Source organism: Hyperolius riggenbachi, chromosome 7 (genome assembly GCF_040937935.1).
Source record: "Hyperolius riggenbachi isolate aHypRig1 chromosome 7, aHypRig1.pri, whole genome shotgun sequence".
Classification (NCBI taxonomy): Eukaryota; Metazoa; Chordata; class Amphibia; order Anura; family Hyperoliidae; genus Hyperolius; species Hyperolius riggenbachi.
Genome location: NC_090652.1, coordinates 177,887,368 through 177,913,515, shown reverse-complemented (window position 1 = coordinate 177,913,515; position 26,148 = coordinate 177,887,368). Strand labels below are relative to the sequence as shown.

The following is a 26,148-nucleotide window of genomic DNA, read 5'->3' as shown; positions in this document are numbered from 1 at the left end:
TACACCACAGGCCAATTCCTGATACAAAATCTCTAAGGAAAACATGTTCAATCATATCGGCAGATTTGACCAGCAAATGTGTTCAATCTTGTCGGCAGATTTGACCAGCAAAGACGTTCAATCGCGGCGGCAGATTTGACCAGCAAAGACGTTCAATCGTGTCGGCAGATTTGACCAGCAAAGACGTTCAATCATGTCAGCAGATTTGACCAGCAAAGACGTTAAATCGTGTCAGCAGATTTGACCAGCAAAGACGTTCAATCGTGTCGGCAGATTTGACCAGTAAATGTGTTCAATCGTGTGGGCAGATTTGACCAGCAAATGTGTTCAATCGTGTCGGTAGACTTGACCATCAAAGACGATATATCGTGTCAGCAGATTTGACCAGAATGGCAACCAGTCCCGTGTGCTGTTCTGTGTCACTCCCCCCCCCCCCCCCCCCCCGCGCAGAGCAGGAGCCAGTGTGGATGTCCTCCAACAAATACCCTCCCTTCCCCCCGCCCCACACACACAGCGGGAGCAGATTCACTCACCTCTGTACACAAACATACACACATGCTCTATACGTGCACACACACACGCCCTGTACACATACATACATACATACATACATACATACATACTCTATGTACATACATACACACATGCTCTGTACACATACATCATACATACATACATACATACATACACACATGCTCTGTACACACACACACACACACACACACACACACGCCCTGCACACATACATACCACACATGCTCTGTACGCGCACACACACACACGCCCTGTACACATACATACATACACACACACGTTCTATGTACATATATACACACATGCTCTGTACACATACATACACATCATACATACATACACACATGCCCTGTACACATACATACATACTCTATGTACATACATACACACACACATGCTCTTTACACATACATACTCATCATACATACATACACACACACGTGCTCTATGTACATACATACACACATGCTCTGTACACATACATACGCACATGCCCTGTACACATACACATACACACACACTCACTCTATCACATACATACATACATACATACATACATACATATACACACTGCATCCACACACAAACACAGCACCTCTCTCTCCTATAGCAGCATTTCCTGTCATCCACCTGTCTCCTTTCCTCTCCAGCGTCTTCAGTCAGTCTCCCGGAGGAAGGGGGGCGGAGACTGAAATTCCTCTTCACACTGAGTGTATCAGCGTGTAATCAGCTCCGGGGAAGCAGAGAGCTCACACAGGAGGGAGGGGAGAACATGCTGTAAACAGCCCAAAACAAAGTATCCCAGTGTACTGTGCGCCTGCCGGAATGTAACAACTTCAGTGCTGCGGCAATGAACGTCATAGAGGGGAGGGGGTATTCATGTATGTTATAGAGTATATTGAAATATTTGTTGCCATATATATTAATGTTTTTGCCTACAGTTTTAAACAAGGTTTGCAATGGTTTATTTTGATATTCAGAGGTCAGGTCCACTTTAACTGAAACAGCTGTAATTGCTGTTTTGGTGATATGTGAAGATTACTTTGCTTTTGTAACAACATTATGAGCACCTGCTTTTTTTCCCTCTCTTTCCTCATCTTGTTTTCTTGAGAATCCCATGGATTTTAGGGGGTTATCAAAGCAGGATCAGTTAAGAGTTCCTTGCTGACAGAAGTTGCTATGTAGATAACTATCTCGGCTGTGGATTTGAATGTTGACATTTGGCCAGCTGATCGGTATCAGCTGCATTTAGATCAATATTAATAGCTAAAGAAGATTGACCACAACAGTGAGGGCTACAAATACATTTTCCTCTGTAACAGCCCCCAGTACAGATAACTATGGGGTCCACAAGCTTAAGAACATTATTTTTATGCCATCTGTGTGCTTCAATGCTCAAACTCACCTTAATGTTAGTAATATGCTAAGTAAGCTGTCTTTGGACAAGTTTCTGTCCTCTCACAATAAAAAATAGCTTTTAGGGGGGGGGGGGGGGGAATGTACAGCCTGTCAGTTGTACACCCTAGTAAAAATGCTTCTTTCCAGACAATCTGTGGAGCACCAATCCTGTATAGGCGCTTTGCTGGGCAACAGCAAAGTGAGCTCTCTATGGAGGGGGAGACGTGCACCACAAAACAGCTTCCGCAGGCAGGGTAAGAAAGTGAACAATGGACCCAGCCTTCGATTGTGGCTTAAAAGCGCAACATGCCAAACCATTAAGTGACCACATAGACACCTGTATCAACACTTGATTGTCGACTGAAACAGCCCTGCCCAGCCTCCTCAGTCATATAGCAGATTTTTTTTAGGCATTCTAGTGATCTTTCATAGCATTCTGCCACTATTATATGACCTGAAAATGCAGGCTTGTTCTGTGAAACGTGATACCCTGTGTGTACTTGAATTATGTGTTTGTTTGTTTTTCCTTGGAGGAGGTAAATAACCACTCCTCCTTCAGTTTTAAGCGTTTTTTAAAGTTATTTACCTTTGCTGGCACCTCCTATGGATAAACCACCTTGGTGGTGGTAGGGTGGTATTTTTACTTTCACTCTAGGACAGCCATGACACCCAAAACCTGAGTGTGGGTTCCCCATCCACACTTACGTGCTTGGCTCTCAGGCAACCTCATCTTGTGAGTATCACTCCATTCTAGATCTATTGGTGAATATTGGCATACTACACCATAAGTTGGTGGTGTCTCCCCTTTTAGCCTTTCGAAAAAAGTTCACTAGGTAATTTATTTGCAGGGGAGCTAAAAACTAACACCAACAATGCAAATCGGGAATGTAGACAGTTCCTTGTTGGTGCGATCTGGCAATCCTCCTTAGGCAGCTCTCAGTATCAACTAGAGAAAGTAAAAACATGCAAAAGAGAGAGCGCTCTGAGTGACAAATAAATAGGAGCATCCACCCTGCCAAAGACAGGTCTCACCTGTTCAGAAATGGCCATTTTACTAAAAACTAACACCAGACATGTTAGTGTGACATATCAGGCCTAAACTTCAAATGAGGTTTCAAAAAAACCCAAATTAGAAACATGGGACTCCAGCAAAGTTAAACTTCACAGTAGTTGTAATGATACAATTATTTAACACAAAATCTATTTTCACTTTAAATAGCAGCTTCCAAAGCGGACCTGTTAATTTGGGTGCCACTATTTGCCTAAAGCAAATTAGTCGCTGTATTCTACCAGGGCTCAGCCTCTGTGCACTACATTATTTAAAGAGACACTGAAGCGAAAAAAATTATATTATGATTTGTATGTGTAGTACAGCTAAGAAATAAAACATTAAGATCAGATACATCAGTCTGTTTCCAGTACAGGAAGAGTTAAGAAACTCCAGTTATCTCTATGCAAAAAAACCATTAAGCTCTACGACTTTCAAAGTCGTGGAGAGGGCTGTTTTATGACTTATTATCTCAACTGTTATTGAACTATTTACTTTTTCTCTGCCAGAGGAGAGGTCATTAGTTCAAAGACTGCTCTGAAAGAATCATTTTGAATGCTGAGTGTTGTGTAATCTGCACATATTATAGAATGATGCAATGTTAGAAAAAACACTATATACCTGAAAAAAAAAAATATGAGAATATTTTCTTTGCTGCTAATCTTCTAGTAATTATTCATAGTACACAACAAATTCATTATATCATATATTTTTTTTCCGCTTCAGTGTCTCTTTAAGTGCCCATATTCAAATATATGTAGTGCAGTGGAGCACTGGCACACAAATCAAACAACTGGAAATAAATAGAGATGTGTAATTAGGACGCAAATAATTCCTGCTTGCACACAAATTTTATGCAGCTTGTAAATTAGCAATTCAAATACACTTCCTGCTAATCAGTGCTTGCTTGTCACAGCAACCCAGGCTTACCAGTATTCATTTATTTGATTACCACCTTCTTGCCTACTTCCACTGACCATACTACAATAGATTGGGCTCCCTGGGTTTTCTTTGTTCTCCTTAGCCTAGTATTTCACTACCGATCGTCGTCCGGAGGTAACGCGGTAGAAGACCATCATCCTACTCTATCCCGTTATAGATTTGAAGAACGCACGGCCCAGAAAACTGGACTTTTTTTTTTTTTTTTTATGAACTCTGCTCTATATCGCCCTTGCCAGTCTTAATTGTGAGCTTCATTGAGACACTCCTTGCATCTGGCTCATCATTGTTCGCATTGTTATTGATATAGTCAATCTTTTTCAAAAAGTGTATAGTACGTGAAAACCCCTACTACACCCATTCCCACGTATTCATACAAGCTCACACAGGCAATCGCTTACATCTAAGAAGTGAATTTCTCCCTGCCAGTCGAAGTTCCACAATGATCTTGCATGCTACTAGGCTCCCAATTTCCCTCAGCTCTCTCAGGATATTATTCTCCTCCTTTTTCACCACACCAAAGATTGCTTCAGCAGGTGATATGCAAATATCCTTTTTCAAGAGAGTACTCCAGAAATCTTCCATCTCCTGCCAGAATCAATAGACTAATGGGCAATTCCACCACATATGTACTTCATCGCCTCTCCCCTAACCACACCTCCAACATGCATCCCCTCCATCCCTGGAAAATTTGGCCACCCTGGCCAGGGTAGCCACAATTTTATATTGGGTTAATTGCAATCTTCTATTAGGGCATTTCCAGATTATCCGGGTAATCTTATGCAATTTCTCTTTTCCCCAGGAACCTCCCAGGTCTGCACCCCATTTCTGCTGCTAAAGGGGGGATTTCTGTTTTGATCTACTGCGTATGTACTTACAGAGTAAGGACAACAATTTTGGTGGTCTTATGGTGAGGATCCATTTCTCCATTGGGTTTATTTGACATCTAATGCCAAGCCCCTTCCTCTCCAGGGACCAGAGGAAGCTGACAATCGACACCTTACCACAAGGGTGTATGTCGTTGCACTCCTCAAGACGACCCCTAATACCAAATTCCGAGCAACTCTTCTATTTTGTTCAAACCTTTTTTTTGACTGGCCGGGGGAAACTAGGTTTTCTCTTAGCGTGGTCAGGAGGAGGTGCCCGATTCTCTGTTCAATTTTGTCACTAACTCATAAAGCGACTTTAGTGTTGATTTAACCTCCTGAGTGGTATGACCGAGACTGTGTCGGGCAAGAAATTTTTGCAGAAAGTGGTATGCCCGACAATGCCGGAAATGCTGTTCAGGATTTTTTGCGAAGTTCAGGAACCCCACAGTATAAGTTAGCTAGGTGTAGGGGGCTCCTGTACAATGTAGGCAGCGATAGCAAAGTTAGGTAAAGTGTCGCCGAATCCCCGATCACCCCCTAATCCTCCCAATCCAGCCGCTTACTCACCATCAAGCCTGGTTCCAGCGATCACAGCCTCCCTGCACAGCTCCAGTACCCACCTGTACCTATCTAGCCGATACATTCGGACACCTGTACCTACCTGCCTATACTGAGCGATACCTGTACCTACCTACCTATACTGAGCGACACCTGTACCTACCAGGACTATACAGTGGGACACATGTACCTACCTAGCCTATACTGAGCGTTTCCTTTACCTACGTAGCCTATACAGGGGGATACCTATACCTACCTGCCTATACTGAGTGACACCTGTACCTACCTAGCCTATACTGGGCGACACCTGTACTTTGCTACCCTATACAGGGGGCAACCTAGACCTGGCTACCTACCTACAACAATCTGCGCAAGATTCCGAAGACAGAATAGGTAATGTATAGATGCACACATGAGGTTAAGTTACAGGAAAAAAGGTTATGAAAATTAACTGGATCACTTTTTGCACAGAAATCCAGGAAAATCTGAATGCCAGGGAAGTTAATGATGGGGCGGGTGATTGCATTAACTACTGTACGTATATTCCATGGAATCCACATAAATATAGAGTGGAGGTTCACTTCCTTTTCTGCCATATTCCATTATTTGTCGCCTGTCCCCAAACCACCACCCTAGAAATGTGAATGCCTTTATAATATGTTAGTATATCTCGAGCACCCACTCCACCATGATCTTTCCCCCTCATCAGCAGATTGCATTTGATCCTGTGTTTTTTTTGTTTTGTTTTTTTTTTTTAGCCCACATGTACTTTTGAAAGAGAACGCCCCATTCTCTAAACCATCGGCTGGGGGAGGGTCAATGACATTTTGACAATATCCACCCTACCCAGTAGGTTAACGCAAGGGCGGTCAGCTCCTCATGATTTATTTACAGTCCTTCACTAATTTAGGGTAGTTATAAGTAAATAGAGCTTTAAAATCGGTACTAAGCATAATTCCTAAATATTTCACCGCCTTGCACGAAGCCAACTGATTCGTTTTATGTATTGCAGTTATAAATTTGGGCACTGTTGTCATTTTATTGATTCCAAAACCTTTAGAGGGAATTATTGGAACTCATATTGGCTTGGTAAGCTCAGTGACCCCTGACCTACATACACAGGTGAATCCAATTATGAGAAGGAGTATTTAAGGAAGTCAATTGTAAGTTTCCCTCCTCTTTTAAATTTCTCTGAAGAGTAGCAACACGGGGGTCTCAAAACAACCCTCAAATGACCTGAAGCCAAAGATTGTTCACCATCATGGTTTAGGGGAAGGATAGAGAAAGCGGTCTCTGGGATTTCAGCTGTGTTTCCACAGTTAGGAACATATTGTGGAAATGAAAGACCACAGGCTCAGTTCAAGTTAAGGCTCGAAGTGGCAGACCAAGAAAAATCTCAGCTAGACAGAAGCAACAAATGGTGAGAACAGTCAGAGCCAACCCACAGACCAGCACCAAAGACCTACAACATTATCTTGCAGAGATGGAATCACTATGCATCGTTTAACCATTCGGCACACTTTACACAAGGAGATGCTCTATGCGAGAGTTATGCAGAGTGTAAGATATGGACTGTGTTTCACTGCTTGCTTTTGTGGAGCAGGCATTGCATCATTCTTAGAGCACATGTTTCTAAGACAAAAGACTTCACTTCCTGCTAACTGACCTAGGGCGGAGATAAAGTTTAAATCTGCTGAAAAGCATTCTTTCAGCCAATGACACTAAACTTCCTAAAGGGGAAGTGATGTATGGTGAGGGGGTGGAGTCAAGGGGTATATTGTCTTTGGCCATGTGCTGTGAGGGGGTCTTTTGGCTGGAATGTGCAGGTGAGGCTGCTAGGTGGAAACCATGGGTAAGATATAATGGGACTGCGTATTATGTGCTGTATTTTAGGATATATTGGGAAGCTGCATTAATGTTATGTATTAATGTATACATTGTGGGCATTGTTTCCTAAGCGTTATGTGTTTATATGGTTGGATTGTACTGTACATGTTGCTTTCTGAAATTCATAAATATCTGTACCTGTATCACATATATCACATGCAATATATACTTTATGAGATGCATTTCCACCAATTTGAGTGTTGTGTGGTTTCTGTACCTCTTAGCTAGACAGAGATGCTGTTCCATAAATGTGAGTGTTGTGGTTCTGTGTCTCTTAGCTGGAGAGAGAGTATTCACTTAGAAGGGGGAGAATTTAACCTGGGTTACAGATCTGGGATCTGCTAAATCATCTTGTTGCTGCATCTGATGAAATTGAGCTAACACAGAGGAAGCCCACGGCACAAACAGAGGAGCTTGAAGTATGCTAAAGCACATTTGGAAAAGCCAGCTTTATTTTGGAATTAGGTGCTGTGGACTGATTAGTTATTTGGGCATAACAAGGGACGTTAAGCATGGAGGAAAAAGAATACAGCATTCCAAGAAAAACACCTGCTACCTACAGTAAAATATGCTGGTGGTTCCATCACGCTGTGGGGCTGTGTGGCCAGTGCAGGGACTGGGAATCTTGTCAAGGTTGAGGGACGCTTAGATTCCACTCAGTATCAGCAGATTCTGGAGACCAATGGCCAGGAATCCGTGGCAAAGCTGAAGCTGCGCCGGGGCTGGATCTTTCAACAAGACAACAACCCTAAACACTGCTCAAAATCCACAAAGCATTCATGCAGAGGAACAAGTACAACGTTCTGGAATGGCCATCTCAGTCCGCAGACCTGAATATAATTGAAAATCTGTGGTGTGAGTTAAGGAGAGCTGTCCACGCTCAGAAGCCATCAAACCTGAATGAACTAGAGATGTTTTGTAAATAGGAATGGTCCAAAATACCTTCAACCAGAATCCAGCCTCTCATTGGAACCTACAGTAAGCGTTTAGAGGCTGTATATTCTGCAAAAGGAGGATCAACTAAATATTGATTTAATTAATTTTTTTGTGGTGCCCAAATGTATGCACCTGCCTAATTTTGTTTAAACAATTATTGCACACTTTCTGTAAATCCAATAAACTTAATTTCATCCCCAGCACCTGTGGCGGTGGATCAACGTGCACGCATGCGCAGTGTGTCTAGGCGGACGCGCTCGGGGCAGAGCAGCCTTTATAGGCTGAGGAGGCGTATCTAATGGGTTCTTAGCTGTGATGTCATCAGCTGACACCCTTTGGTAGGAGGTGCTGTCAATTCTGGGGGCGGGCTTATGCTCTACCTCTTTGGTACTTAAGGCCAGGGAATTCACTTGCTCATCGGCCTTGATACTAATCAGTTCGCTGGTACTTGGTCCTTATCCTAGTGAGATAGTGGTTTGAGAGCTACATTTATTATATTACGCAAACACCGCGATATATATGTACTCCAGTCAGTCTAGACCTGTGTAATATATATATTCTAATAATTCTGATTGTTTCTGTGTATGACCCGGCATGCCCTCCACTTTGATTAAAGTCTCATCCCTTTGTACTACAGACATTTGATACCTGTTATAGACCTCGGCTAGCCTAACGACCCTGTCTCTGTCTCATCCTTTATTGTACCTCAGCCATCTGATCTTATGTGTATGACTTTGGCCTGTTATTGACTTAGCACTTGTCTCAGCCTGGTGTACTTTAGCCATCTGAATACCTGTATATGATCCAAGCCTGTTATTTGACCCAACTCTGCATTAGTCCTTCTGTACCGCATATTTCTGATTTCCCGTGTATGACCTCAGCTCCAACCTGACCTCTATTATCGTATATTCTGTGTGCACCTCAAACCCAGCGTCACACTATCATTCTGTATCTAAAAAACGGACGCTAACCAATTAAACTCTGCCACTACCACCCCAAGGAAAAGGATCCAGTTATCAGAACTAACATTACCTCCGATGAGCTAATGATACCAGATCTTAAACCTATTTTTTTCTCTCGAAAAGCTCCTCAAAACAGAGGATTTTTTTTGCATAGCCAACACTGAAATGCTGATGGTGTACATGGAAGAAAAGATCTATCCTGGTGGACTTTGGGTGATGATAGAACCCTGTGTACACTGAGGAATGGCAAGACTACCTAAAAGTATGTTTTAAAGGTATGATGCAACAAATTATTAGAAAGGAAATACATTCTGGCAGAGCGGTCACCTCAAATAAGCGCACAAAATTTGTCAAAATTCTCAGGTACTACTGAGTATAAGTCATTATGCCATATACTCCATAATTAACTTGGCAGGTTTGAGGTTGAGATACCTGAGACTAAGTTAAACAAACTGGACCGTGATAGAAATGCTTACCTCCATAACCCCCAATGTTACTCACAACATAAATACCAACCAAAACCACCAGGCACTGAAGAACAGATTTTGAACCCCTGTGAGGAGGTCCCACACCACAATACAATTGGTTACTACTCTTCAGCAGAGGTAAGCCAACTACTGCCTCTCCTTTTTAAACTGATTTCAATATTATAATATATGTTTTTGGGCTCCTCTACAGTATTACTGTTCATTTCTCTGTTGGGAGGTTGTTGATTTAGCCTTAGAGGGCCTTCCTAAGAACTAGGTGTGATGCCTTCAATATTGCATATTGGAGGCATTATTAACCTCATACAGTCATATTTCAATTACAGAATCAAAACATCCTTTTCCAGTACAGGATTAATTAGCTTAGTTTTCAGGGTCACAGTGTCACAAGCAGCCAGTGCTGACAAACTTTCTCTGCTATGCCAGGCCAAATTTAAAATTAAGCTTAATTCATACAGTGGATTGCAACTGCAGGCTTAAATTTTCAATTTTGAATAGTGTGGCTTTAATGTAATGTGTACTGTTCATTTATGTGGCATGTAAGCTTCCCCATGAGTGTGTCTACCTGGCTACATGCTAGGTGGAACCCTGGCTTGGAACGGAGGAGAGGTAGCACGGTTAGTGAGACCTGGCATCCCTGCAAGCGGGGCGTGTGGAAGACAAGCCTGGTGGCCACAAATGGAGAGTGCTGTTTTTAACGTCTTTTAGAACTTGAGTGCGCATCTAGATTTTAAATAAACGGTTTGAAATGTATTTCACAAGGGAGACTATATGGCTTATGTTCTAAAGTGATTGGTCCGTGAAGCTGCTATTGGATACAGAGGTGCCCGGAAGATACTGTCATAGGCAGAGGCCTTTATTGCCCGATTTTTTTCTTCACCTTTGGAATCCCATTTTTGTTTTTTTATTTTTCACATTGGTTTGCAAATATTTGTCACCTTATTGAGGACTTTGCTGATATGTGTGCATATGGAATTGTATGTATACTTGCACACAGAGACTTCACACTTATAATTCACTGTGTACTATGGAGTAATGTTATGGACTGTTGATTTATTGTGCAATATTTTTGATTCACTTTGTGACAATATCTTTATATCCATGAATTTTTAATGCATGGATTATTATTGATTTTTAAGCTCCCAACAATAGTTGATTACTGAGGTGTATTTATATTGTTTCTACTTCTATGTACGGTAATATGACATTAGTGGTCCACCCATTATCCAATTGTTTTTATGGATTCTTGTTGACCATTTGATATACAGTATAAAGATGTAACTTTTTTTTATATCAGAATGGTGCAGAGTTTTTCCAGATCCCTCTTTTCTTTTTTAGTATATGAATGCTTTGGATCTGTAGGTGAGGCTGTTTATTTCCCTACCCCCTATATTACACTGCCACGCATTATACTGTTTCCTTATCCTAGTGCTTTTTATTAATGTGCTCATTATTATTCTGACCCCCAATTTAGTGCTTCTTTTTGTAGTACTACCTATTATAATATCCTTCCCACACAATGGGGGGTAAATGCCAAGGAGCCCCTGCAGAGTAATCAAGGAACCATGGGGTTTCAAGGAACCCTGGTTGAGAAAGCCTGGTTTAGACAATGCAGGGTAGCACAAAGTGGTGTGGTCTGAACAGATGGACCGGTTCCACCCCTACATTTTGGAGTGGTACTGGTTCATCGATGACCTCTTTATCCTCTAGCAGGGACCCTGTGAGGCTTGTGTACAGTTTTTTGTTACTTAACACCAATACACTTAAATTGTTCCTCACTAATCAGATATTGGATGATCAAGTGGAATTCCTGGATCTGATTATACAGAAACGGAGTGGAGGAGAACTAACAACTACCATCTTCCACAAACCAACAGCCTGTTACAATATGGATCCCATCATATGGAACATCTGAAGAGAAACATACCGGTTGGACAATTCATTTGTGTACGTAGGAATTGCTCTGAGATCCAGGAGTTTGAAAAGTAAGTTGAACAATTGAAGCAAAGATTTAAGGCAAGGGGATATCCACAAAGATGTATTGAGTGGGCTATTAGGAGAGCTAGAGCAACTCCTCGGGAATGTCTGCTTTGCCCGAGACCCAGGAGATCTGATTACAAGGCGAGGAACATGAGATGGAGTGATTTACGGCAGATCATCTCCCGACATTGGGACATACTGAAAAACGATGCAGATATCAGGCCATTCTTGACTGACAGACCTAGTTTGAAAGCCAAGAGAGCCCCCACTCTTCAGACCATTCAAGGGGTAAAACCCCTCAGTGGTGAAGTGCTTAAAGAGTACCGTATTTTTCGCCGTATAAGACGCTCCGGAATATAAGACGCACCGAGGTTTAGAGGGCAAAAACCAGGGGAAAAAAATATATACTAAACCTGGTGCGTCCATGTTCCAGGAGTGTCTTGAAGATGTTCTCCCCCAGTTGGTATCCTCCTATGTCCCCTTCTGTCCTCCCAGATGTCACCAGGTGTTCCTGATATGTCCCATGTGTCTGTTTCTTCCCCGTGTCCCTACGGTCTTGGCCATGTCCCTGCTTTTCTCCCCATGTCCCCGCTACTTGCACGTGTCCCTGCTCGATGTTTGAATATATACAGTGTAGTGCTGCTGTATCTCCACCATGTCCCTGCTATGTCCCCCACTACTAACATTTGTTCCTGCATGATGGCAAGTTTATATAGTGTAGCGTTGCTGCATCCCCGCTGTCCCCCCCCCCCCCCTCCCGTAATGTCAGCCGCGTCCCCCGCTATGTCAGCCATGTCCCCGCTATGTCCCCGCCATGCAAGCCGTGTCCCTGCTATGTCCGCCGTGTCCCTTCTATGTCCGCCATGTCCCTGCCATGCAAGCCGTGTCCCTGCTATGGCCACCGTGCAAGCAGTGTCCCCGCTATGTCTGCTGTGTCCCCCGCTACTAGAATTTGTCCCTGCATAATGGCAAAGGTACACTTTACACCTTTGCCATCATACAGGGACAAATTCTAGTAGCGGGGGACACGGCAGACATAGCGGGGACACTGTTTGCACGGCGGACATAGCAGGGACACGGCTTGCATGGCGGACATAGCAGGGACACTGCTTGCATGGCGGGGACACGGTGGACATAGCGGGGACACGGCTTGCATGGCGGGGACATAGCGGGGACACGGCGGACATAGCAGGGACACGGCTTGCATGGCGGGGACATAGCTGGGACACGGCGGACATAGCTGGGACACGGCGGACATAGCAGGGACACGGCGGACATAGCGGGGATGCATCAGCTACACTTTACACATTTACCATCACACAGGGACAGATGCTAGTAGCGGGGGACAGAGCAGGCACACAGGCAGGGAATCCCCGAGGTAGCGGCAGGTCGGCGGTTTCTATCGGCGGGTGCTAGGAAGTCGGGGATTCCCTGCATTTGCCGTATAAGACGCAGGGACTTTTTCTCCCCATTTTTTTGAGAGAAAAAGTGCGGCTTATACGGCGAAAAATACGGTAACTGTCAGGCTGCAAAAGCTCGTTTAAACCTCTATTCTCCTTTGTTAAACAGTTTAGAAGGAAGCCAAAAAGGCAATACTGAAGTTAAAAATCTCTCTTACTTTTGATGTGTGCTGAACAGCAAGGCTGTTATTCCCAAGCTCTTAAGTAGGACGAGAGGCCGCATAACATACTGCAAAGCATTCTGGGGCTGCTTCTCCCCACCTTGGGTCCTCCCCTCAGCTGCTAGTAAGAAGTTACAGGCTCATGTTACAGCAGCTGTAACATGAGGGCAGAGTATACTGCATGAGTACGCTATTGTTCCTAGCCACATGGCTAATTAATATTCACTGCACAGTAGTGTTGTCCATTAGGATCTTTTTTGTGAGTCGAATCATCAGGAAGCAGGGAGGACATGACGACACAATTGGCTTCATAGGAGACAGACAAACATGGAACCTGCCATGAGCTGTCAGGAGCATCATTCTCTGCAAATACTATACAAAAATTCTGTGAAATCCAAACATGGACAGTGAAATGCATATGTAATGTAAGTACAGCCAATCTTTAGCTACTGATATATGTGTTTTTTTTCTCTGAGACCTTATACCTAACAGCTCCTCTTTAAATATTTTTCATTTGTATGTGATTTTTTTCATAATGATTCTTACAATCTTTGCATTTATCATCAAGTTTGGTGCATATTTATTGATTCCCTCCTTGCCTAGACTGAATTGATCTATTGGCTAGACAGTGCAGGATAGTGACATTATGATCATGTGCACTGCCCGGGCATGGCCCACTGCTTGCAGTAATGGAGTTTAGTGAGGCATATAAGTGAGGCTTTTCCCAAGAAGCATTGCCTGATGTGAATGATGCCTCGCACAAAAGAGCTCTCAGAAGACCTACGATTAAGAATTGTTGACTTGCATAAAGCTGGAAAGAGTTATAAAAGTATCTCCAAAAGCCTTGCTGTTCATCAGTTCAAGGTAAGACAAATGAGATAAACAGAGGAACACTAAGAGCCCCAATAGTGTAGTATGTATTGACAAAGGGGATAATGACAAAGAGTAATAGTTGTTCTACTCACAAGCATGGGTCACCAATAGGCAACCACTGTTAAGGCAGGTGGGGAGATTATCCTGACCCCACTCAGGAATAAGAAGTCGCTCTCTGTAGATAGTAGAAAAGGGTCGCAACCCTCCACCCAGGGTGGATACAATATTATATAGGAGAGAACAGAGGCGCCAAAAGTATAAAAGGGGTTTTAAAAGAGCTTAAAAGCCAAAAATTTGGTAATTAGAGGAGGCAGTGGTGGACTTACCTCCTCCAAGCAGACACAACACGACTGTACATTCAGTCTATTTATTAACGAACTCCAGATAAAACAAAGCAACGCGTTTCACAGGTCAGCGCCCGCTTCCTCAGGCAATAGAAAAAGGAGTTACAGCATCTAGCAAAACAAACAACACTCTGCACCTCTGTCTCGGCAGAGGTGCCACTGTCTCCTCTAATTACCAAATTTTTGGCTTTTAAGCTCTTTTAAAACCCCTTTTATCCTTTTGGCGCCTCTATTCTCTCCTATATAATAAGGTAAGACAAATGGTCTATAAATTGAGAAAGTTCAGCACTGCTGATACTATCCCTAGGAGTGACTATCCTGTAAAGATGACTGCAAGAGCATAGTGCAGAATGCTCAATAAAGTGAAGAAGAATCCTAGAGTGTAAGCTAAATACTTACAAAAGTCTCTGGCATATGCCAACATCCCTGTTAGCGAATTTATTATATGTAAAACACTAAACAAGAATGGAGTTCATGGGAGGATACCACAGAAAAGGCCACTGCTGTCTATATAAAAATAAAAAAAATAAAATATTGCTGCACATTTAAAAAGAATCTGTATTGTTAAAATCGCACAAAAGTAAACATACCGGTGTGTTAGGGAACATCTCCTATTCCCCTCACAATTTCGCCGCTTCCCGCCGCATTAAAAGAATAGCGACTCCACGTCCAGAGATACCAAATAACATTCATCAAAACAACCTCTTTAATTTTCTCTAGTACCTGCATCGAATCCCTGACAAAGGATCGCAATCCCATCATAATGGGTTGTAATTTTTTGTCCACATATTTTGCTACTCTCTCAAGGGGACCCCCATTAGCAGCAATAAGGGGCCTCCCCGGGGGATCTCTTACATTTTTATGTGTCTTAGGGAGAATATATATTACAGGCACATTAAATGTCTTCACCTCCATAAATTTGTACTCTCTAAGATCACATTTTCTATGTAGCCCCAACTAATCTTGTTATTAATAAGTCTTTTCAAATTGGGCATAGGGTCCCCTCTAATTCTCCGATAATTTTCTTTATCACTTAAGCGTTGTATTTCTTCATTATATTTAATCAAGGGGAGCAACACAACGTCACGCTTTTTTATTACAGTATCTTGCCATTCCCGAATTTCTTCGAGTGCCATCCTTTGCCCTCTGGTGAGATTATTAATTCCCCAGGACTTTCAATTTATTAATTTCAAATCTTGTTTCACCAATTCCATAAAAACTGCTGTTGACCGGTTGGTCGTCAAAGCCGGCATGTATTCTGATTTATTTCTTAATTCTGTGTACATTTTTCTATTGGGGCTTTCTTCTTCCATTTCCTGAGTCTTATTTAAATTTAGTAACACATCTAGATCCCAGTTGTCAATGGCATCCATTCCCTGATCATTAGAACTCTCAGTGAGCATAAGGGCGAATAAATTGGGGCTTTTTTCAACTTTTTCTTTTTCCATATGCATCTTTTTCAATAATACCAGTCTCAAAAACAGGCTTATGTCTTTATAAACCTCAAATTTTTTGCCCAATGCTGTGGGACAGAAAGGTAATCCCATACTCAAAACCTGATAATGGTTCTCATTCAGTATATGATCAGTTAAATTGATAACATTGAATGATTCTAATTGACTACTCCCCGTAGGATTATACCTGATCTGGTTCTCATGCCTTCTTCCTTCTCCACTTCCAACTGCTCTACTAAAAAATCCTCTTCATCCTCCCCTGTTGAAATTCCTGCTCCTAGATCTTTTTGTGACCCCCCACTACCTGTGTTTCTACTTTTTGTGGAGGCGTCACTATCACTCATTCCTTCAGATGAGCTATATGTAGTTTCTCCCCATCTCACCTTTTTCTGTCTCCTAAATTTTCTCTTAGACTTACCTTTTCTGGGGTCACCCCCTTCTTGAGGCTTTCTTAAATTAAAAATATTACCTGACTTCCAATCCTTTTGATCGCGGGTCATTTTTTCCACTTTTGTTTTTTTCACCTGCATTTGTTCTTTATCTAGAATCTTTTTAGTTCTCAAATTAAATTCTTCAAATTTCGGATCATCCTTATATTTAATTGTTCGAAACACTCATTGTTTTCTCTAGATCTATTATCTGTATTTTTTCCTCCTTGACCATGATTTGCATAACTCTAATTCCATTTGCTAACAGTGATGGAACAGAAGAATACAAAAATCAACAGCTGTATAAATTGCATGACCACTAGAGTCATATCAGATAATATGTAAATGTGAAAAGATTTATGTGGGCAAAACGAAGAGAGACGTGGGCTCCAGAATTAAGGAACATGTAAAAGATATTAAAAAAAGAAAGAGCAATCTAGTCCCTTAGCAGTACATTTTGAAGAATTTCATCAGGGTAATCCAGATGGGATGAAGTATAGAGGAATTTATAGATTACAGATTAGTGGGAGACGGGGCGATTTCTATAAGATTTTATATCAGAAGGAATGTATGTGGATTTACAGATGTGATAGTCTAGTGCCCAAAGGTCTCAATTCTGATTTTCCTGAAGTGTTCCTGTAGCTGTAGCCCCCGTTTCTCTCAAGCTATTTATATTATTGAGGTAAATGTGAGTGATGAGTGTGCGGGGTTTGGTTTATTTCTCTTCTTCCCTCCCCCCCACCATCACTCCCCGAACATTTACTTATTGTCTAATTAAAAGAAAGAATAAGAAATGTGCACATAAATGAAAGCCATCCATTGGATAGATAAAAGGAAAGCAACTTGGCAGGGAAAGAGTTAGTGGAAAGATCCTGTGATGCACCTACTATATAAGGCCACTGGATGGCAGCACAAGTGCTTTTGATACTGAAGAAAGCTGGCACTCAGCTGAAACGCGTTTATCGATTGTGGTTGTGTTGGGCCACTGTTGCTGGAGAAGGTGTGAGAAGCCTGTGCTGTTTGCAGCATCCATGTGAGTGGAGAGGGCAGAGGCTGCTGCGTGTCCCCGACTACTTCCATACCATTTTTCCCCCGCAGGGAAACGTCCCTGACGGGGCAGCAATCTGAGAAGCCATCTAAACTCACCTGCTCCCCCGCAGCCTTAGCGGGGTAGAGCGCAGCGTGCGGTGACTCAACCACCTAAGGCCCGGAACCTGTGTCGTGTCACTACTGCATGCACCCAGGAGGGTGCTGGTAAGCTAAATCACAACTCTGTTGACTGATTATTATAACCCTGAAGCACATATTTGCACTGTGAACTGCTACCTGCCGCACATGCTTTGCATCCCTGTTTGTGCTGGATAATACTATACACAAGCTTGCTGCTGGAGTACCTTGGACTTGCATATTAGGTTGGATGTATTCATCATCCTGAAGAATATATTTGCATTGTGAACTGCTACCTGCCGCACATACTTTGCATCCCTGTTTGTGCTGGATAATACTATACACAGGCTTGCTGCTGGAGTAGCTTGGACTTGCATATTAGGTTGGATGTATTCATCATCCTGAAGAATATATTTGCATTGTGAACTGCTACCTGCCGCACATGCTTTGCATCCCTGTTTGTGCTGGATAATACTATACACAGGCTTGCTGCTGGAGTAGCTTGGACTTGCATATTAGGTTGGATGTATTCATCATCCTGAAGCATATATTTGCATTGTGAACTGCCATTTGCCGCCTATGCTTTGCAGCTTTGCTTGTGCTGGATAATACTATATACAAGATTCCTACTGGAGCAGCTTGGATATGCATATTAGACTGGACCCCCCAAAATCCCCTCCGAGCAGCGGCGAGTCTCTTCCGGATAGAGGCAGGGCTAACCACCGCAGCCCTGCCTCACGCACGCCCGTCAGCGTGTATCTCTGCCTCTCCCCCGCCCCTCTCAAGTTTTCCTTCGCTGATAGACGGCGCTGAGAGGCAGGGCTGCAGCCGTTAGCCCTGCCTCAACAGCAGCAAAATCTACGACCAAGTTGGTCGTAGATTTTGCGGGACGGGGGTTGGGGGGGGTCAGGGACCCTAGTTTAGCCGCGGGATAGCGGCGTTTTAGCAGGGGCACACATGCCCTGCTGACTATGAGACAAGAAGCGAGATTTATGCTCGCTTCAGTGTCTCTTTAAGGCAGGGAGCGTTACCTGGAGTGGTCTCTCTCCTCTGCCAGGGTTATTACATGCAGTTGGTGATTAGGACGTTTCCTGGGTCTTTTTAACACAGACAGAACACTTATATCGTGCTTTTCTCCTGGCGGACTCAAAGCGCCTTTTTAACTTATGGGGATTTGCACTTTAGGGACAAACATTGCGTGTCTTTTTTAAGATTATTAATAAATTGGTTTATACTTGTGCAAAAATGGGTTTTTCTATTCCTTTTCATATGATTGTTTATTGTTGTGACTTAGAGGAGGATCAGATGACTTTTTATGACCAATTTGTGCAGAAATACACACAATTTCAACACTGTCAGCTTGTTAATTCTACAGAGCCACAATAATCCAACATGCATATTTCGGATTGACTAATCATCAGTGCATGGCATGGATTAATGTGGCTGCACTGATGATCAATCAATCTGAAACAGTTTGTATGCATGTTGGATTATTGTGGCTCTGTACAATTAACAAGCTAACACATCATTGCATTCCAACAGATCTGGAGGTGTGTTTAGCTTCTAGGGACAACAATGGTTGATTTGCATATTTCAGCAGTGATGCACTGGGAGACAGTTCAGTGCTCACTCCGACCTGAATTAGCGCAAATACTTTCTGTTTTAAGAAAGCCAACTTTTGCTTTCCTTAGCATTTTAGTAAGGGGGCTTTTTGTTTTTGCACCATTGTAGCCCTTTACACACTCCAGAAAGTTCTGGTTCACCATGAGCTTGCTGGTTAGTCTGCACCTCGAAGTTTTACGAGATATAGAAAAAATGTCTGTCTGTGCTTCACATAGATATATGACTTATGTATCGTGTACCATACATAATCACAATCTGCTATTCTATTTGATGCATGTTCTTTTTGCTGGGGGTGGGTTGGCTCAGGGGGAAACCATTGTGGGTGCTTTGTATGTTTTATTGTAACATTGTTGAAAACCCAATAAAATTCTTTAAAAAAAATAAAAATGATATGCTGATATCAATCTGATGGCTGAAACAGAGGAAGAAATAAAGAGCCTAGTCATAAAAGTCAAACAAAAAGTGCCAAAGCGGATTACATAGTTATTTGGGTTGGAAAAAAAAGAGTTCAACCAGAGAAAGTACAACATCAGCCTGCTCCCTCACATATCCCTGTTGACCCAGAGGAAGGCAAAAAACCCTTACAAGGCATGGTCCAATAAGCCCCAAAAGGGAAAAACTTCCTTCCCGACTCCAGATGGCAATCAGAAAATCCCTGGAACAACATCACTGGGCATTACCTAGTAATTGTAGCCATGGATGTCTTTCAACACAAGGAAAGCATCTAAGCCCCCTTTAAATGCAGGTATAGAATTTGCCATAACTACTTCCTGTGGGAATGCATTCCACATCTTAATCACTCTTACTGTAAAGAACCCTTTCCTAAATAACTAGCTGAAACGTTTTTCCTCCATGCGCAGATCATGTCCTTTGAGAAGGCCTAGGGTCAAAAAGCCCATCCGCCAAGCTTTTATATTGCCCTCTGATGTATTTATACATGTTAATTAGATCCCCTCTAAGGCATCTTTTCTCTAGACTAAATAAACCCAGTTCATCTAGCCTTTCTTGGTAAGTGAGACCTTCCATTGCACGTATCAATTTTGTTGCTCGTCTCTGCACCTGCTCTAAAACTGCATTCCATATTCCAGATGTGGTCTTACTAGAAAGTTAAACAGAGGCAATATTATGCTAGCATCTCAAGTTTTTATTTCCCTTTTAATGCATCCCAAAATTTGATTAGCTTTAGCTGCAGCGGCTTGGCATTGAAAACGATTATTTAACTTGTTGTCGATGAGTACGCCTACGTCCTTCCTCAAGTTTGATGTCTCCAACTGTATCTCATTTATTTTGTATGGTACTAGACCATTGGTACGACCAAAATGCATGACTTTACATTTTTCAACATTGAATTTCATCTGCCATGTATGTGTCCATATAGCCATCCTATCCAGATCTTGTTGCAATATGTCACTATCTTCCTGAGAGGTGATGATTCTGCACAATTTTGTATCATCTGCAAAAATAGCAACATTGCTTTCTACTGCATCTACTAGGTCATGATTAAATAAATTGAAGAGCACTGGACCCAGTACAGACCCCTGCGGGACCTAACGGCTAACAGTCACCCATTTTGAGTATGATCCATTGACCACAACTCTGTCCATTAGCCAGTTCCCTATCCATGCACACAGACTCTTCCCCACTCCTTGCATCCTCAACTTTTGCACCAGACTTTTGCGGGTAACAGTGTCGAAGGCCTTTGCAAAGCCCAAGTATATCACATCTACAGCATTTCCAATATCCACATTAGCGTTAACTACCTCATAAAAGCTAAGCATGTTAGTCAAACAGGACCTGTCTTTAGTAAACCCATGTTGATGCTGAGAAATAAGATTATTTTTTACTATGAAATTATGTATAGTATATCTTAGTAACCCTCACATAGTTTGCATACAACTGATGTTAAAGCGGTCTAACACCCAGCATTACAACTTTGCTTTAAAAGATTGCTTACAGCTTAGAAACTATTATGCCAGATTTTTTTTTAAGCAGAAATTCACTGAATGGGTTAAACATGACATTTTAGTTTTGCATTTATCTAGAGATCAGCATCCCTGCTGAGGTTTAGTTACACATGCATCTTTGTTTGAAAATGCAAATAGACCTCTGAAAAGCCTGTCTGGGAAGCCCTCTGTGCTCTCTCAGAGAGGGGTTTGTTTATTTACATTGTAAATTTTTGTTTATTTACATTTGTATCTAAACCTCAGCACTGAGGAGGATTTCTAGCTAAATGCAACACTAAAATGTCATGTTTAATCCATTCAGTGAATTTCTGCAAAAAAAAAAAAAAAATCTGGCATAATAGTTTCTAAGCTGTAAGCAATCTTTTAAAGCAAAGTTGAAATGCTGGGTGTTAGACCACTTTAAGCTTACAGGTCTATAACTTCCTGGATCTGATATTTTGCCCTTCTTAAATAAAGGGAAACCGTGGGCTGTATGCCAATCCACTGGGACTCTTCCAGTTGAAAGAGAGTCACAAAAGGTAAGATAAAGGGGTTTATCTATAACTGAACTTAATTCCCTTAGGACCAGAGGATGCATGGCATCCGGGCCAGGTGCCTTGTCTATTTTTAAATGTATTTAGTCTTGCCTTCACTTCTTCCTGCGTTAAGGATTTAATATCACAATTGGAAGATTGAGACTCTTCTGCATCTGTAATTTTCAACAGTGATGTTTCCCTGGTGAAGACAGAAGCAAAGAAAGCATTTAATAACTCTACTACCTGCCTTACCTTGGTCATAGGCCATTGAATTCCCACCCTCATCCTTTTGGAGTCCAATACCGTCAACCTTTTTTTTTTTTTTTTTTAGAGATGATGTCCTTGGAAAACTTCTTTGGGTTGGATTTGATATCCCTAGCGATTTGATTTTCAGCTTACATCTTTGCCAGCCTAATTTCTTTTTTACAACTTTAATTGCACTCCTTATAATTGCTTAATGCAGCCTCGGCCCCCTCCTGTTTTCGGACCTTATAGGCATTCTTTTCCCCCTTCATTTTATCTCTAACCATTCTATTCTTCCATAGAGGTCTACTGGTCTACTACTTAACATAAAAAAAACTAAAGCCATCATCTGCTCCAAAGAACAATCTGCAAATAGATGGGGAAAAAGTGGACGTCGTAACAAATTTAATCCTTCTGGGATCTAAATTCAAGTGCTGAATAAAGCCATGAGATGAAGAGGCACTTGTTACTTGGGATGAAAGCTATGGCAGATTTGGACAATATATTAAAGGACAGAGATGTCACTTTAGAAACAAAGATAAGGAAAGTTAAAAAAGGTATGGGCTTCCCAGTAGTACCATATGGCTGTGAAATTTGGACTATAAATCAGGTCACGCATAGAAAAATTGATGCGTTTCAATTGTGGGTGTCAGTAACGCTTTTGAATTGGGGGTGCGGAAAAAGAGTTCCCTGGCCTGCTAAAAGATCTAACCAGTCAATACTTAAAGAAATAAGGCAAAGTGTTCATTATAAGGGTCGATAGTGCTATTAAAACTTAAATACTTTGGTCACATAATGAGAAGAATGGGTTCTCAGGAGAAATCATTGATGCTTGGAACAATTCAGAGCAAAAGAAGAAGAGTATGGCAAAGGCTAAGATAGTTACACAGCACATGTGAAGCTATGAACATGCCTATGCAACACCTAAAAGAAACAGTGTTTAAAAAAAAAAATCTGGTGTGTAAAAACTACATATGGTCGCGTAGAGAAACTGAATGCCAAACTGATAATGCAGAAATAATTCCCGTTTTACAAGATCTGCTATTCAGAATCAATGTGTGTGGTAAAATAAGTCTGCACTTACAAGGAATTTGAATTGGCAGTTGTTTCACATACACACACAAACAAGGACAGACAGTATATATATTATAAATCAAGGACAGTATGCAAGTTAGAGTGTAGCAGTAAACAGGGTGAGACGTGTTCATTTTCAGTTCTATGCTGTGATGCTTTCTAGTCCTAACAAATCTAGTGTGGTTCTGCCATGGTTACTGCCTTAGGGAATAAACTGTTGCTGTGCCTAGAAGTTTTAGTTGTGACTAACCGGAATCTTACTCCTGAAGGCATCAGCTGGAAGATGGAGTGAGCAGGATGAGAGGGATCCAAGGCAATCTTGGTCGGTTTATTTCTGCACCTGCTAGTATAAAGATCCTGCAGGCAAGGTAACCTACAGCCAATTATCCTTTCCGCTGTTTGGATGATGCATTGCAGTCCCTCTTTTTTCTAGTACTGAGCAGGAGCAGAACCATACAGTCATAGATGGATTTGATGTTTCATAGAAAGAGATGAGCATCCTTTTACTCCTAATAAAACCTATACAGGAGCATATGGTATTGGGAAAATGGGTCATTGACTACCGTATATACTCGGCTATAAGTCGAGAAATTTAGGTCTGATCTATTTTTATAAAGTAGGGGGGGTCGACTTATACTCGCGTCAAATCTAAATTTCTGACTTGTAGCTGAGTATCAATTGACCCCTCTGCTCTGCATCTGCTGCAGTATGCCCCCCCCCCCCCCTAGTGCTGCCAGCCAATCTAAGATTCTTAGATGCCACAATGTTGTGCCCCCCTGCAAGCAGGAGAATGGACTAACCCCCGCTCATTACTTATTCTCTCAGGCGGCAGCTGAGAATGCTGGACCCCGCTGAGCATGTGATGCTCCGGCGGCTGCGGGGGTAGGAGCCGCTCACTTTGCCCCATTGTAACTGTTAAAATTAATAATGCAGCTCTCTCCCTGGCACTCGCTGTAAGTGCTGACACTTCAGGGAGGAGAGGCAATTAGATGGGCATGGGACAATGATGCGAATGGCGGGGGGGCGGAGATTTAATCGCCGGTGTCCTGTGATGAAAAGCTGCTTGCATCAGGGATAGGCAGGTGAGGACAGTGATCGGTGGCTGGAACGGAGGGATTTAGAGCGGCTCCTACAACCGCTGCGGGGGTAGAAGCCGCTCTAAAAATCCCTCCGTTACAGCCAGCGATCACTGTCCTTGCCAGCCTATTCCTTGATGAAAGCAGCTTTTAATGACAGGACACCGGCGATTAAGCTTCATTGCCAGTGCGGTATCCTCTATACTCCCTCCTTTCCGCTCTCTGTCCAATAGTACAGCTCGACTCCCGATGTCACATGACACATGAAGTCACATGACATCAGGAACCGGAGCTGTACTATTGGAAGGAGAGCGGCATGAATGGAGAGTGTATAGAGGATTCAGCGCTGGCAATGGAACTGTAAGTGTTAGCTTCTGCTGCAGTGCTCACTGTGCATTAGATTGCACAGAGGAGGGAGAGAGAGGATGGAAGCACAAAATAGTTTAGCATTGTGGGGAAGGGGACAGAAAGAAGCACCCTTCCCAGTGCATAACATTACAGAGTTGTGCTGGGAGGGAGGGGGGATTTTTAGTGTATTGTCTGTGATTTAGCACTGTGGGAAGGGATAGAGAGACGCTGGCTGCTGGGGCTCTGGGAAGGGTTTATTGTTTAAACTGGATCTGATCTCAGATGTTTCTCTCTGCTCTAAAAGAAATGCAATCGCATAATAACCTTTAAAAGAAAAATGCCTTTTGTTTGCAGATGTACTGCAGAATTTGTATCAGCTGTAGTGTGTCTACTTCCTGCTTTCATGGAAGCAGGTATATTGTTGACATCCTGTGCTCTCATATGAGCTTATCTGCTTTGTCAGGTGACACAGAGGAGATATCAAATTACAACTTTTTATTAGACACAGATGAGTGGGGATTAGACAGGCTAAACTCTCTTAATATATACAAGGTGCATTTCTTTGTTTCTATTATGTCTTGTGCAAGGCTTCAAGTCTACTGTGCAGCCACCAACTTTGCTAGATAGACTTATACTTGAGTAATTAAAAAAATCCAGCTTAAGAGGGTCAAATATTGGGGTCGAGTATATACGGTAGTTTAAGCCTTAAATTAGCAAAATAAAGAAACAGGATTCCCTATTCACTACTCTAACTGGTATATGAAAATCAAACCAACAAACTATGAAAATTGATTAACAATCTTTAATGGAAATTTACAAAATATGTATTAAAAAGCATCTAAAAACAAGGTATGGCCCTGGTGACCTTCTCAATCACAGCCCAACTGGGATGAGCTATAGTATTCAACACATTGATCAAATAAATAGTTAAAGAAAACCAGAGAGAAAAGATATTAAAATATTTATACATACATATTTATACATACATGTGGCTTCCTCCAGCCCCATCCACACAGAGCGATCCCACGCCACCGTCCTCAGCCTTCTCTGTCTTCTGTAACTGGTCCCGTAACTTCAGCCAGTCGCAGCCAGTCTGCGTAAGCGCAGTGCTCTCTCTCCGGCGGAGTATAGCATGCCGCAGGTGCAGCACAGAAGACAAAGAAGACTGAGGATGGCGGTGTGGGAGTGATCCATGTGGATGGGGCTGGAGGAAGCCCCAAGTATGTATAAATCTTTAGATATCATTTCTCTCTGGTTTTCTTTAACTATGTCTTTGATCAATGTGTTGCAATCTATAGCTCATCCCAGTTGGACTGTGATTGAGGAGGTCCCTGGGGCCATGCCTTTTTAGATGCTTTTAATACAATTTGTGTCAGCACTTTCCTTTCCGTTGTAGCCTAGTTGGGACACAGCGCTGGCCTAACCAGTCATGGTGGTGTTATCTTTCTACATATACACACACATACATATATATATATATATATATATATATATATATATATATATATATATATATATATATATATATATATATATATATATATATATATATATATATATATACACACACACACACACACACACACACACACACACACACACACACACACACACACACACACACACACACATACATACATACATACATATATATATATATATACATACATACATCCATACAGTCTCTGGGAAAATCCAAAGCTCTAAAGCATCCTAATTACCCTGATTACTTGAGACTTAATCAATGCAACAGGTGAAAAACCGCAACTCTCTGCAGTTGGTTTGTGGACAGTCATGAATAAAACAAAGGAGCTCAGTGAGG

General features: G+C 42.1%; 1 protein-coding gene across 6 annotated transcripts in view; it reads right to left on the bottom strand.

Moving 5' to 3' along the window:
* Nucleotides 1–26,148, bottom strand: part of WDR75 (WD repeat domain 75) — a 669,401-nt gene that overhangs the window by 553,329 nt on the left and 89,924 nt on the right. The gene's annotated exons all lie outside the window — the stretch shown is intronic.